Source organism: Carcharodon carcharias, chromosome 9, assembly GCF_017639515.1.
Source record: "Carcharodon carcharias isolate sCarCar2 chromosome 9, sCarCar2.pri, whole genome shotgun sequence".
Lineage (NCBI taxonomy): Eukaryota > Metazoa > Chordata > Chondrichthyes > Lamniformes > Lamnidae > Carcharodon > Carcharodon carcharias.
This window is the reverse complement of record NC_054475.1, coordinates 28,571,327-28,585,915: the sequence shown is the minus strand read 5'-3', so window position 1 is coordinate 28,585,915 and position 14,589 is coordinate 28,571,327.

Genomic DNA, 14,589 nt, shown 5'->3' with positions numbered 1-14,589 from the left:
ATGGTAAAAACAAAGGACAAGATTTAAAGGAAACCGTTGTCAGTGTTGTAGCTGTACTGGAACAGCTTGGCCAGGGACACTGCAAGTTCTGAAGCACAAATCTTCAATGTTATTGCCAGAATGTTGTCAGGACTCATAACCTTTGTAATATCCATTGTCTTCAGCCATTTCTTGATATCACATAGAGTGAATCGATTTGGCTGAAGATTGGCATCTCTGATGCTGAGTCCCCCAAAGGAGCATCATCCACTTGGCACTTCTAGCTGAAGATTGTTGCGAATCCGTCAGCCATATTTTTTACACTGGTGCGCTGGACTCTTCCATCATTGAGGTTGGGGATTTTGTGTAGCCTCCTCCTCCAGTGAATCGTTTAATTGTCCACCGTCATTCATAACTGGATGTGGCATGACTGCAGAGCTTAGATCTGATCTGTTGGTTATGGGATCACTTAGCTCTGTCTGACACTTGCTGTGTATGCTGTTTGACATATATGTAGTCCTGTGTTGTAGCTTCACCAGGTCAACACCTCATTTAGGTACGTCTGGTGCTACTCCTGGCATGCGCCCCTGCTGTCTTCATTGAACCAGGGTTGGTCTCCTGGCTTGATAGTAATGGTAGAGAGGGGGGATATGCCCAGCCATGAGGTTACTTATTGTGTTCAAGTACAATTCTGCTGCTGATGATGACCCACAGTGCCTCATGGATGCCCAGTCTTGAGTTGCTAGATCTGTTCAAAATTTATCCCAATTAGCATGGTAGTAGTGCCACACAACACGATGGGGGGTTTCCTCAATGTGACAATGGGACCTTGTTTCCACAAGGACTGTGCGTGGTCACTCCTACTGATACTGTCATGCACAGATGCATCTGCGGCAGGCAGGTTCATGAGGATGAAGTCAAGTATGTTTTCCACCTTTGTTGTTTCTCTCACCACCTGCAGCAGACTCAGTCTAGCAGCTATGTGCTTTAAGACTTAGCCAGCTTGGTCTGTAGTGGTGCTACTAAGGCATTTCTGGTGAAGAACATTGAAGTCCCCCACCGAGCGTACAACCTGCACCCTTGACATCCTCAGTGCTTCCTCCAAGTGGTATTCAACACAGAGGGGCACTGATTCATCAGCTGAGAGGGGATGGTATGTGGCCATCAGCATGAGATTTACTTTCCCGTGTTTGACCTTGTGCCATAAGACTTCATGGGGTCCAGAGTCAATGCTGAGAAATCTCGGGTCAACTCCCTCCCAACTGTTTACCACTGTGCTGCCACCTCTGTTGGGTCTGTCCTGGACATACCCAGGGATGGTGATGGTGGTGACTGTGACATTGTCTGTAAAGTATGATTCTGTGTATGACTATGTCAGGCTGTCTGTGAGACAGCGCTCCCAATTTTGATGCAAGCCCCCAGATGTTAGTAAGGAGGACATTGCAGGGTTAGCAGGGTGGAGTTTGCCGTTGTCATTTCCAGAGCCTAGGCATATGCTGGGTGGTTCGTCCCATTTCATTCCCTATTGGCTTGTTTTTAGCGGTTTTATAGAACTGTGTGGCTTGCTAGGCCATTTCAGAGGGCATGTAAGAATCAACCACATTGGTTGTAGACCAAACCAGGTAAGGATGGCAGATTTCCTTCCCTAAAGGACATATGCTTGCTCATGAGATGTGAATGACCAAGATTACTCCAGATATTATTAAGAATATCATAAAAGTTTGTTTCCTGGAAGGACATTAGTGAATCAAAACTGTTATGGTCATTTTTCGAGATGCAGGCCCAGAAATTGCTTGATTCATTGCTATGATGGGATTTAAACTCTGAATTGTCAGGTTGTTCATTCAGTAATATAAACTTTAACCTACTCCATAGTCTCAAACCACTTAATACATCATGAGACTAGGGCAATAATATGATTAGAAATCTTGCTTAGATTATCAGAGGTTTTAACTGTCCACAGCTTTCTGTAATTTTAGCTGGAGCCTCAATTTCACCCCGGAAGTAAATCTAAAAAGGGTTTATTAAAGACCAGCAAAGCTATTCAACTCTAAGGAACTAAAATTTTGTACAAGCAAAGTATAAGAAAATATCTCAGGATGACCATACAAAATTTGTTCAACAATTTATTCATTTGGAACTAGTTTTATATGTCCAATTTGGACCGTGTTTTACATGCCCTCGCCGGGCGTGTTTTTGGCAGGGGCTGGGGTGGGGTGGGGGGGTGGGGGGGTGTGGGGAGGGGGGTGGGGGTGGGTGGGAGCCATATAAAATAGGGCGGACTGACATTCAGTAGCTTCCTAAAAGGCACTAGGAGACGAAAGGCACTCTGAGACTAAGCAACATCATGCTAATGACATTTGGTTGAAATGAGATTTGACAGCTTGGACTAGGAACAACACAAATCAGAGGGGATACAAAGGAAAAGATGTTAACCATGTATTTTACATTACTGAAACAGGTGGTCCTGCTATCCTAGGGGTGAGCAGTTGCAAAGAGCTACAGCTCATCTCAGTAAACCAGGAGATAAAAGATCCAGCTATAATAATCCATGATCTAGTGAGCATAATGCCACCAAAACTGAGTCAAATTAAAGATTGAGACCAGCAAAGACAAAGGGTTACAGATGCTCTATCAACAAGTGATCCTGGATGATCTGAAAAGATATAGCAAACAGGCAGCAATACAACAGTAGTGGTCTACCTGAGGGGACATCTAGAAGATGGTGTTCTGCTAGCCAGATCTAGAATAACCATACCCAAAACAAATGCAGGAAGAACTTCTCCAGGAGATACATGAAGGCCACAAGGGAATGGAAAAGTTAAGCTTCGAGACAAATCAGCTGTGTACTGGATAAACATCTACAAAGACATTGATTGAATGGTGTCTAAATGCAATCTATGCCAGAGTTACATAGCAGAAAGAGATAGTACTGCTGAAGTACCACCAAGACTATGACATATGCTGAGACTGAATTTATTTACACACAAGCAAGAATGGTACCTCATAATTGCAAATCGCTACTCAAGAATTCCCTGTTATCCAAAAGATGAAAGATTTGAGAGCTAAATCAATCATCTCAGCAGCACGAGTTCTGTTCACCAAGCAAGGCACTCTTGAAAAATAATTTGTGACAATGGAACCCAATTCGCCTCCAGAGAATTTAAGCAATTTGCTGAACAGTATGAGTTCAACAGCATCACCACGTTACCCAAGAGGACACAGATTTATAAAAATGCATGTCAATACATTCAAGAGAACCTTCACAAAGTGGCAAGAGACAAAGGAAGACCCAATCCTTGCTTTATTGTAACTCTGATCTACACCTCTCAAGACTGACATGCAATTGCCTGCAGAACTGTTGAATGAAAAAAAGTATAAGACAACTTGCCCAAGCAAGATACTCCCTCCAAGTGACCAGGAGGAAGCAAGATGATAATTCACGGCACAGGTAGAAGGTCAATGCTTCAAGCGTGCAAAATCCCTGCCTGAGTTGTTGAGAAACTGTACATGTACAGGATCCAACCATGACAACCCGGAACCTAGCAAAAGTTGTTAGTGAAGCTGAGACTCGAAGCTTATATATCATTGGGACCAAAACCAATAAGCAAATGAGAAGGAACTAAGTCCATATTTGATTTACACCTGATATAGAAATTCAAAAATGATCATCAAAAACACCAGCAACATCATTTACCAGCAAATAAATAGCACCATAGCACCATCAACAAATGGTGAACAACAGCAACAACGTCACCAATAAGTGACAACATTAGCAACGTTAGCAATATTAGGAATGTGTTTATTTTCCCAAAAGTTACAGATCATATTAGCAATATGAAAGTTTTATATTATGAGGAAGATACAGTTTCAAAGACATACGGAACAGTAGGATTTACATATTAAAAAGAGAGAAACATATATAAAGGAGAATGAAAGTCTATGTGTCAGGAGAAGGCCATGTAAGATCTAAGAGGAGTGTGTGAAATAGCCTTAATGAGACCTCCAGCATTTGTACATAAGTCTGCTATATAATGAAATTGAAGTTGGGGAAAAGCCATTTGGAATTCCATTGTCAAGTGGGCATTGTGTTAACTTGCTGGTTCTGTTTTAAATCTAAAATCTATTCTGGACTGTTGCCTTAAAGGGAGTATAGCTAGGGGCCAGGTTAATTGGGAATTTTAGGAGTTATTATAGTAGTAAGCAATTGTAGTCTTATGTACTTGCTTGAAATCTTTGATATATTGTTAACAAATATTTTAATTTAATTTTTAAAATCTCTAAAGGTATTGGTGGACTTATTACTAATCACCCTCGATGGCCTGAGAAGCTGGAGTGGATGGGGTCACAGGCAGAGGGGGTTGTGAGTGGCTGAACACCCTTGGAGTGTCCTGAGAGGAAACTGCAGGGCTGTCTGGCTGATGCTTATCATCTCTGTAGGCGCCCAAGGGCACCACCCTGATTTCTACAGGAGATAATGCACCCGGAGCGAGGTCAAGGTGGCTCATCCCCATGTCATCTACATCCTGATAGTGCCCACCAGGGTGTGTGGCTATGGAGTGCAGGGCCGAGCACAAATCTGGCAAGACCTGCTGGGCCAAGGTCTCCACGGTGGTTGCCAGCCTTCACATGGTGACCTCGAGGTGCTCACATGTTGGAGCGTCAACATCAGACAGAACGTGGACAGACTCCTCCATCATTCACTCTAGTCCGCTGAGTGACTGCCAAATCTCTGCCTGATGTTCCGCCACCTGTCATTGCACCTCCAGGTTTGGCAGCCACTTCCAGAGGGTCATCATCTGACTCTGACCAAGCGGGTGACTGATCTTCAGCAGCCCTCCGAATGTCGGAGACCTGGGCTGGCCCTGCCTCCAACTGTTGCGGGGAGGAATCATTGAGATGTTTTCCAGAAAGTGAGCCTGAATCTAATCAACATCTGTGCCCCATCGATGCGTGTGTCTCTGAGCAGGAGTCGGGTGAGTGTGAGCGCTGTGACGATTCTTCTGGAGTTTCCTCTTCAGATGAGATCCGCAGGCTCGCACTGGTTTTGTTGGAATGGCTTGGGGGCCATGATGTGCTTATGCCTAGAAAATAGAAAAGAGAGTTTCAGTTAATGAGTATGAGCTAGATAAGACTGCATGTGACTCACTGTGTGCGGATTTGATGAGGCGGTGGAGCTGTGATCCGCACTAGGTTGGTTGAAGAAGCCAATCTCCCATTCCTCACAAGAGCAATCCCTGTCATCCCCAGCCAGCTCGGATGCAGCCTCCTCAAATTCACCGATGGCAATGATGTCGGATGTCTCTTCCCTGGCCTGCGCTCTCTCTCTCGCCTATTCTGTGCCGGTATGGCCTATATGAAGAAGAAAGACCTGGGATAAGAAGGGATGAAGCAGATTTTTGGGTGAGATGCATGTCCCCTGTTTGTGGTGAGCCTTCCCCAGAAGGGCCAGAGGATGGAGTGTGAGCAACATGATGGATGGGATGGTGGTGATGTGAATGTATCAGTGAGAGAACGAGTGTTGATATATGTTCCCTGCTAATGGTTGTGTGAAACCCCTGAGGAGAGTAGCCATTTGAGTGCGTGATGCCATGATGAGAATTTGATATTGGAGGGTGTTGAAAGATTGCTTACTCTGTTGGAGTGGATGAGATCAGTCATCCTTTTCCTGCACTGCATGGCACTCCGTTACAGTGTCGCAGGCCTGGAAGTTGAGGCTGCTGTGCTGCCTGCGGCCATCTGCAAGGTAGAGCACATGCTGTTGTTCCTGCACTCCTCTGACCATGGCTTGGAGGGCCTGGTGGGTGAAGGGGGTGCAGACTTTTTCCTGAGGCCCTCGGCCTTTCTCTTATGGATTGCAGACATCTCTGGTGGGCTAGAGAGATTGAGATTGTGTGTTGGACCGGCGTTTAAATATGGTGCCCAGACCTTCATACCCGCTAGCTGACGGCGGGCAGGTGAATCAGCTCCCAACCCACCTGGTGATTCGGAGTGAAACACACCTCTGCATAATTAATGAGGCTCCAAGCCAAGCCGGGCGCGAGTTGCCACCTTTACGGACGGCGTGCTGGGCACTGCCAAAACCGCCCACCACCGTACTTAGTTTCATTTTGGAAGAAATTGTATCAGTTTACCAGCCACATGGAGAGCTGACAAAAAATACTCTTGATGAAGCTCTATCGTTTTGATTCCAAAGTGTGATTATTTCTAACTTATGGGGACAAAAGACACAACAAGCATATGTGGAATGTAACATTTGAATTTTGTTATCGTTGATGAAGAAACCAAAACATAAATCAAAGCATCTTGATGCAATCAGATTTCAAAACAGCAAAATCAACAGTAGGATCTGTAAAGATATTGAGAAGGATCAGAACACATATGCACAAAACTGTTCAAACACCCAAGAGCGTTATTTAAATTGGTACAGAAACAGCAGAGCCAAACACATTTACGGTACGTAGCAATTATAGCGCCAGTGAACACAATCGGTCACAATTGGCTGAGCATCGATTCAGGGCATTGGCACACTGTGTTGCAGCGGGAGAGGGTGGCAATGTGCAAAGAGAATGATTAGACCCACAATCTTTGACAGATTTGAGCTCTGAATCTCAGTTGTGAGATATCAAGAAGAAGGAAAGGAATGTTAAGTCAGAGGAAGAGCCAATAGGCCAGCTACATCAGCCTTCTTCCTAGCATCTCTCAGCGGCAAGCTTCAAAGGGGTAGAAACAAGTCCAATTACTCCCCTTCCTTTTTTTACAGAAACCTGAAAAGAATCAGGAAATAGGAGAAAATGTAAATTGTGCAATGAACCTTGTGCCTCTTTTAATTGTCAATTAGGATGACTGTGCATTCAATCAAAAGCAAATTAATAAATAAAAATAAAATGAATAAAACAAAAACTTCCTGAATGAAACCATAATTATTCCTTGTGTGGACAATGCACTCCAGTCCCTATGGTGCCCATAGGTTGCGAAAGGCCACAAGTGCACCAATGGACACTGGGTGCACCCTTCTCCAGGAGAATCACAGATCTTCTGATAGGGTAGAGAATTCCACTCATTCTCATTGCTGTAGTTTTGAAACAATGGTATTTAAAACTTGTCACAGTTCAAATCACACTACAGCTGTGGTAGCTGACAACAACAAAAGAACTAGCCCATCAGTCACACATCAGCCCTAGGGAATCTTAGATTGGGAGAATTAGATGAGTGTTTCTGCTCCAGAGCTATTTTACTGTTCAGATGTGCAATTGAACATTTGGAAACATTAAATAGAGTAGTTGAATAGTTTTGTAGTGAATAAATAAATAGTGTTAACGTTTTGAGTCCGAAAGACTCTTCATCAGAATGATTCTTCATCCGTTCTGATGAAGAGTCATTCGGACTCGAAACGTTAACTGTGTTTCTCTCCGCAGATGCTGTCGGACCTGCTGAGTTTTTCCAGGTATTTTTGTTTTTGTTTTGGATTTCTAGAATCCGCAGTTTTTTTGCTAAAATAAATAGTGTTGTTTTTTCTTTGTTCAATTACACACCTTCAGTTGATACCATAACCCAGCTGTTGCATAGAGAATGATGGTGAGTCTGACAGCGCAGTGTTATTGTGGAGAAAATTAGATAGCAACTTCCCAAGCCCATACATGCACTGTTCAATGTGAAAATCTGGAAGTTGCTGCCTGAGTCACCTTTCTCCCTCATAGACTGCACTATAACACAACTGACCAAGAGACTAACTATTGAAAACATTGTGGATGTGTGAGGTTGCTGCACTTATCCTTAATTACCCACTAAACACAACAGAAGAAGTTTTGAACTAGTACATTCAAGTGCAAATGAATTTTTAACAGTATGAAGAGTCATTATTGACAGCCAAACAACCTTGCTGGCATTAAAAGTATGCAGTCTCATTCCTTCAGAATTGGAGCGAGTTATTAAGTTGAATTGAACAAGAGTTAAATAAAAATGATCCCTTTTTACCTTTTCTGTCTCTTTTATCATGTCATAATTCCATCTTTCATTTCCTCTCTATTTTGATTTCTGCACATGATTTAAATCTAATTTACTCTTCCTGTTTAAACTTTGCTTGTCTGGGTGAGAACTCTTCATTTGATTGATTGAAGAGCCATCCTGTTGCTTGCCCCTGCTCACACATACCCTAGATCCCCTATAGACTACGCTACACTGGATCAGGCACCCATTGCACAGAGACACCACTAACCACAAAGAGTCTGTGGGTAGCTGTCAATAGTGAATGGTGAATGCCATTCCTTCATTGCTGGCTGCAAAATTCTTGCCCATATCCTCAGGTCATTTTCAAAATGTGATGGCAGCAGAAAGGATTTTCGACATTGAGTGATTTCTCAGTTTTCTTTCACTTTGGTTGCGAGTTGTTAGTGATTCTTGACAGATTGATTACCTTTTTTGTCGTTTTACTCCTAATTGTTACATTTTAATTGGTAAATTCTTTACCTATTTCATAATGAGTTGTTACATTCTGATAACTTCAGAGTTATTCACTAAATGTGTTTCAAATGGTTACACTTTTAAGTGTGATGGACAGGCAAAAGATGTAAAACTTAATATACACTGGTTGATCTTTCATGGCATTTCATATGGGAAGAGAATACTCAGTCTTCAAGTGAAATAGGAATGATTGCAGTAGGACACACATGTGGTTCAGAGAGTATCTATGTAAACTCATCACACTATAATTACACTATCCTGCTAGTGGTGTAGCTACCACTACAAATGGGAGCCCAGTGTCAGATTTTCATCTTCAGTGCAGGAACCTCAAATCAGGCCATACCCTGATTTGAAGGTCCTGACTTATAAAAGGCAGAGCCCAGTATTTGGATCTGCAGGAAGCAGTCGCAGGCTGCATTCAGGGTTGCCATCTCCCTAGGCAAGCCCAAGGCACCAACAGAGCTGGGTGGATGGTGAGGTTGGCAGGTTAAAAGACCTGTCTCCATTTGCTGGGACAGTGACCCAGTTCAATGCATGGCTGTTAGGACCTCTAGTTCTTACCCCCCATACCCCCTCATCTACCATGCAACCCCCCATGCATCCTCTATGCTCAGTCACCCAGTATCCACTTGGTACAGTACTCATGAGGCATATAATAACACTGGATAGTCTCTTTTCTTTCATGAGCATTTCAATAAGACATTCAACATTCACTTTGGGAAAAAAAATGCCCCTCTTACATTCTCAAACTGTCAATCAAACACAGCCATTGAGAGTCGCATTGAAGAAATCTTTATTCCTCTTAACATCAACTTGTCCAAATAAACAGGCATTGAAACACCACTTCAAGGAAACTGACAGGTTTTGAAAATGTAATTTAAAAAACTAAGCTATCAGTCCCCTTTGCAACTGTGTAAATAAACCATTGTTTGGCTGAGTCCGGTAGTCATGGAGCTCAGCCAAGCTATCATAATGAGGTCATCTGGCAACTGTATCAACTGAAGCAGGCCAAACAGTTGGCCAAACATCTGATTTACCAGATGACCTGATTATGAATGCTTGGCTGAGCTGAAAGACTGACTAATGCATTCAACCCTGCATGGGAGCTGTTTATTCAGTTGCAAAGGGCGCTGTTAGCTTTTTTGACAGTCTTACAAGAATATAAGTTCCCTTTTTTCAGTATTTTTTCAATGTTTGTGTGTTTATTTGGACAACATTAAGAAGTATTAAAAAGATTAAATATTTCTTCACTGGTATTTTTACTGACTATGTTTGACAGTTTTATGAGAATGTAAGTGGGGATTTTTTTGGGGTGTGTCATTTCAAAGACTTCTTAGTGTTATTATATGGCTCATGAGTTCTGTACCAAGTGGATACTAAAATAGTGCTTCAAAGGCTCAGCAGATGTAAGGATGAATGTGAAAAAATTAAACTACAAGGTCCCCTACATACATTTCTATCTGATTCTCCAAACTGCAAAATGTAGAAGAGGACTTTATCCACTGGAGAAAAGACCCTAATGCATCTGAACCCTTACTCTGTGCTGGCCAATTTAATGCTCTCTTACCTTTTAAGGACAGAGCACTATGATCAATCACTGCATTGGAAATAAACTTAAAACCTTAAAAGCCTTAAATACTTAAATATTTAAAGAATTATCATATGGACATCATTACCATACACTATTGAAACACCTTTGAAACTTAAGTGGTTCCTGACTCCAGACTAGGGCTCCCCCATTGTTCACAACTCCTCTTAAGAGCCATCAACTACATCTCCTGCAAATGCCGGCCTGACTCCACTAAAAATGCAGGGATTATGAAATGTCCCTCCCCGCAATGGAGCTGGCAAGGTTGGGGGTGCTGTGTGCAGGCTGGCCACCCATACCCTTATCCCACACTGACAAAAATTGCCGGAAACAGAATTGAAGTGGGAATCTAGAATTGGGTCCCACTGACCAGATTTTAAGCCTTTCTGAATCCGTTCCAGTACAGACAAACTTTATAATGGGAACCTAAAAATGACCAAGTCTGACTTTAAAATGGGGACTGAAATTCTATTTGAGAATATTGATGGTAAGTAAGTAGCCGGACACAAGGAGTAGAATCTTACTGGTCCCCTGAAAGGGGGATTGGAGTTGACGGGGGTCCAGTAAAATTGCGGGCAGCTGTGGGAAATCATGTCCTCCGACCATGGCCCACCATTGGAGGATTTTACAGGCAGGACTGGATTCAGACAAGCTACCCATCATGAGGAGGCAGGCAGCCAATTTAAATACAGAAAGGCACTATGAAGGGCCAACTTACCAGGCTGATGGTATTTTGCTGCTAACAGATTGACCTCCCTCCCTCCTGCCAGGCCATGTGGGGAGACTGCCAGCTGAATAGAGGTGGATTTCTAGCAGCTGCCGGTGGGAAAGGGTCAGGGAAGGCACCTCCCACAGCCCCAATGATTTTCCCAGGAGGGGTTATCCCTCTAGGACTTGGCACTGGAATTTTTAACAAGCCTTTTCTTGCCTGGTTGCTATAGGCTGCCAGGCCCCTGTCTGTCTCAGTAATAACCACCACTCCTAGCAGCGCTGTTAAGCTGCTGGCCCTCTGGTTGCACCGACTTCTCTTGGGGATGTGCTACTGGCCGAATAGGATGGCAACCCCAGTGGCAGCCACCTAATTAGCTGCCGCCCGTAAAATTAGGAGGCAAGGTCCACCAGCCATCCTTGTTTGGTGGTGACACATATTTCCTACCTGCTGTCTGCCCAGTCAGCAAAATTCCGCCCAAAATTTTTAATATTTTATATTCAGTGCTAAAAATGCAGGAGCTCCAGATCCATTTGGATGTTTCCACATTTTGTCCAGGATCGATAAATTCAGATTTTGGCCAACATTGATGTAGCTGCTATATTACAAAGAAAACTTGTGGCTATGTTACAGAAATGGCTATTTTGGGGACAAACTGAATTTGAATTTCGATTCAGAAAACACTGACAGATCATGATGCAACTGAATATTGCCATGTCCTGCAATCTACTGACAATGAAGGATAATCTGATGAAAGCAATCACCAATTCAAACTGATTTTCTTAAGAAATAATAGAAAGGAGAGTCCATGCTGGGCTCCAAATTGCATTCAGCTCTTTGAAGTCTGTAGGCTATAATTGTTGTGGCGTGTTGTTTACATATCAATAGGTTGATGAAGTCTTTGCAGCCTTTATTGACTCTTAAAACTACTTAAAAATATACAGTAAAGGGTAGAAGCTAGGAGCTGTCTCCATGTTTAGGTCTGTACGTGGCTCTATCCAACACCACGCTGACCGTGGGTGTGGTTCATGTGTTCTCTTACATCACTGTGTAGGCGATACTGTACTCAGTCCCACATTAGCACTATATGTGCCAGACCCTTATACTACAATGATGTCAACTATATTTACCATCACTATTAGCATATATTCACCATATAGTGATAAAGTACAATTCTTCAGGTATAAATAGTCTAAAAGCATAGTCATTATTGTGCTTTTCTTTTCAGTACATTAGAACTATTGTTAGCTGATCATAGCATAGTTGAGAAAAGACAGCACATTTCAGATAATGGAGGAATCTTCTAATGTAAAACATCTAGCAAAGAAATAGTAAAGGTTAACATGAATATTAAGATCAAATTTGAAGTAATATACAGAACACAAAATAGCAAAATATGACTCCTCTTACACATTGCCAAAAATATAATAGGTTCTATAATAAAAGCAAAATACTTCAGATGTTTGAAATCTGAAATAAAAACAGAAAATGCTGGAAAAACACAGCAGGTCTGACAGCTTCTGTGGAGAGCAAACAGAGTTAATGTTTCGAGTCCATGTGACTTTTCTTCAGAGCTTTCTATTTTTATTAGAATAGTTTCTAGCCTCATTCCCAAATTTATTACTACACCATGTGAGAATATTTGTGCGTACACTTAATTTAAATGCAATCACGATTTTGAGTTGCACACTCAAACAAGCTAACTCTTGACTGTACCGCCTTTGCAAACTCTTGCTTCCTTTCCAACCTCCAGAAATTTGTCCTAATCTTTCCCTGGGCAGAATATTGAGCTTAGCAGGGGGGCGCGTGCCCGACCCGGTCGAGCGTAAAATGACGTACAATGATATCGGGCAAGTGTCCCCACGTTATCGCGTAGTCCCGTGTTATTTTATTCGGCGGGAGTACACCGGAGTCGGCAGCGCGCCCGCCAACAATTAAAAGGCCTATTAAGGCCATTAAAAAGGTAATTTAATTTAAATTTGCACTGCCCGCCCAACTTTATGGTTGGCGGGGCAGGCAAAAACGCCAAGTGGCCTTTACACTTCATAGGAAACCTCATCCATGGGCAGGATGAGGTTTCCTAAAGCAAATAAAAATAAAATAAAAATTTTACACCTGAATTGAAATCATGTCCCTACTCATGTCCCTACAGAGTCACATGCGGGGACATGTTTTATGGCATTTTTATTTTCTTCATTAAGTTTTTTTTAAACAGCGCTTCATCTCCCTGAGGCAGCTCCATGCCTCAGGGAGATTGAAGCACTCTTTTGCGTGCGTGCGCGAAGCTCACATTAGGCCCACTAGCCCTTCTCCCCCCGCCCTTACAGGCAGCGCTGACCACTGCCACTCACATTCCACGCTGGGCAGGCCTTAATTGGCCCCCACCTGCCCCTGCCAAGCACGCCCACCAAGGGCAAAATCCTGCCCCATAAAAATCTGTATCAAGTTCTGTCAGCTGTCTGAAAAGCTTGAAGGAAGAGATAAGCTACTCATGAACAAAAGCAGACTATTTGATTTGTTCAGTTACTTATATTCCAACCAACATTCTTGAGCATGATTGACATTTTATAGAAATCCAGTAAGGCCCAATAACTCTTTTTTGTAAAGTAAGGGACTGTAGTTGTTTGAATCTTGGACTATGTTTGGAAATTTGAAGAAATGTAGTTAAAAGTATTTAGAAGAGCATTTTGTATTTAAACCGCAAATTTTAATTTTCTTTCCTGGATTGAACAGTAGCTACACTTCAAAAAGTACTTCATTGGCTATAAAGTGCTTTGGCATGACTAGTGGTTATGAGAGGTGCTATATAAATGCATGCCCCTGCTCCAGCAGGTGGTGGGACGCTGGAGTGGTATTTTGTTCTGGACACAAACTTGCAGAATGGTGCTAGAGGGAGCGAGAAAGACAGACAGAGACAGAGAGAGAGACTACAAGTCCCCATCTTGCTGTTACCCACTCACGGTCTTTTTGGTCTCTGGCCCTGGAAAAGCTGTTTCTGTAACTTCCAGTACACACATATGCACAACACTCTGAGCCTGACTGACAATCTGAAATTGGGTGTCAGTGTAATTCTTAGCACACTGTGGATTATTTAGCAAATGTTGTCCAGTCGCAGAATCAGATCTAATGTTGGACACTGAGTTTTGAGTTTTGCAAGCATGGGCTGGTTGGGTGCTGTCCATACGAACATGCGAGCTAGGGGCAGGAGTAGGCCACTCAACCCTTTGATCCTACTCTGCCATTCAACAAGATTATAGCTGATCTGATTGTAATCTCCACTCTGATAGCCCTTCACCCCCTTGTTTGTCAATAATCTATCTAGCTCTGCCTTGAAAATATTCAAAGACTCTGCTTCCACTGCCTTTTGAGGAAGGGAGTTCCAAAGACTCACGACCCTCTGAGAGAAAGAAAAATTCTCCTCATCTCTGTCTTAAATGGATCCTACCTTGCCCATTGCGAAATGTAGAAGGGTCATGCTGTTTGGGCCAGGTAGACAGACCATGGTGATACAATCCACCAGTCTTTCATGCGGACGGCTTACACACTTAGCATCACCCTGCCACTGAAATTCATGCACCACATTACCCATTTGTATGATAGGCATACAGAAAAGTTGCTTCTTAAAACACAAAGAGCTAGTTTATTGTCACATGACCTCCCTTCACAAAGTTACCAGTTACCAAACATGGCCATAAGAAGCTCATTCCAGATCCATTGTTTGGGCATTGGGGCCCTCTTCTCAGCCTGGGTTGATTGTCCAAAGTGTTTAATGGCTTGGTCCTCACCCAGCTGAATAATTAGATTATTTCTGAATGTCTTTAGGTAGTTCAGAAAAATGACAATTCACACT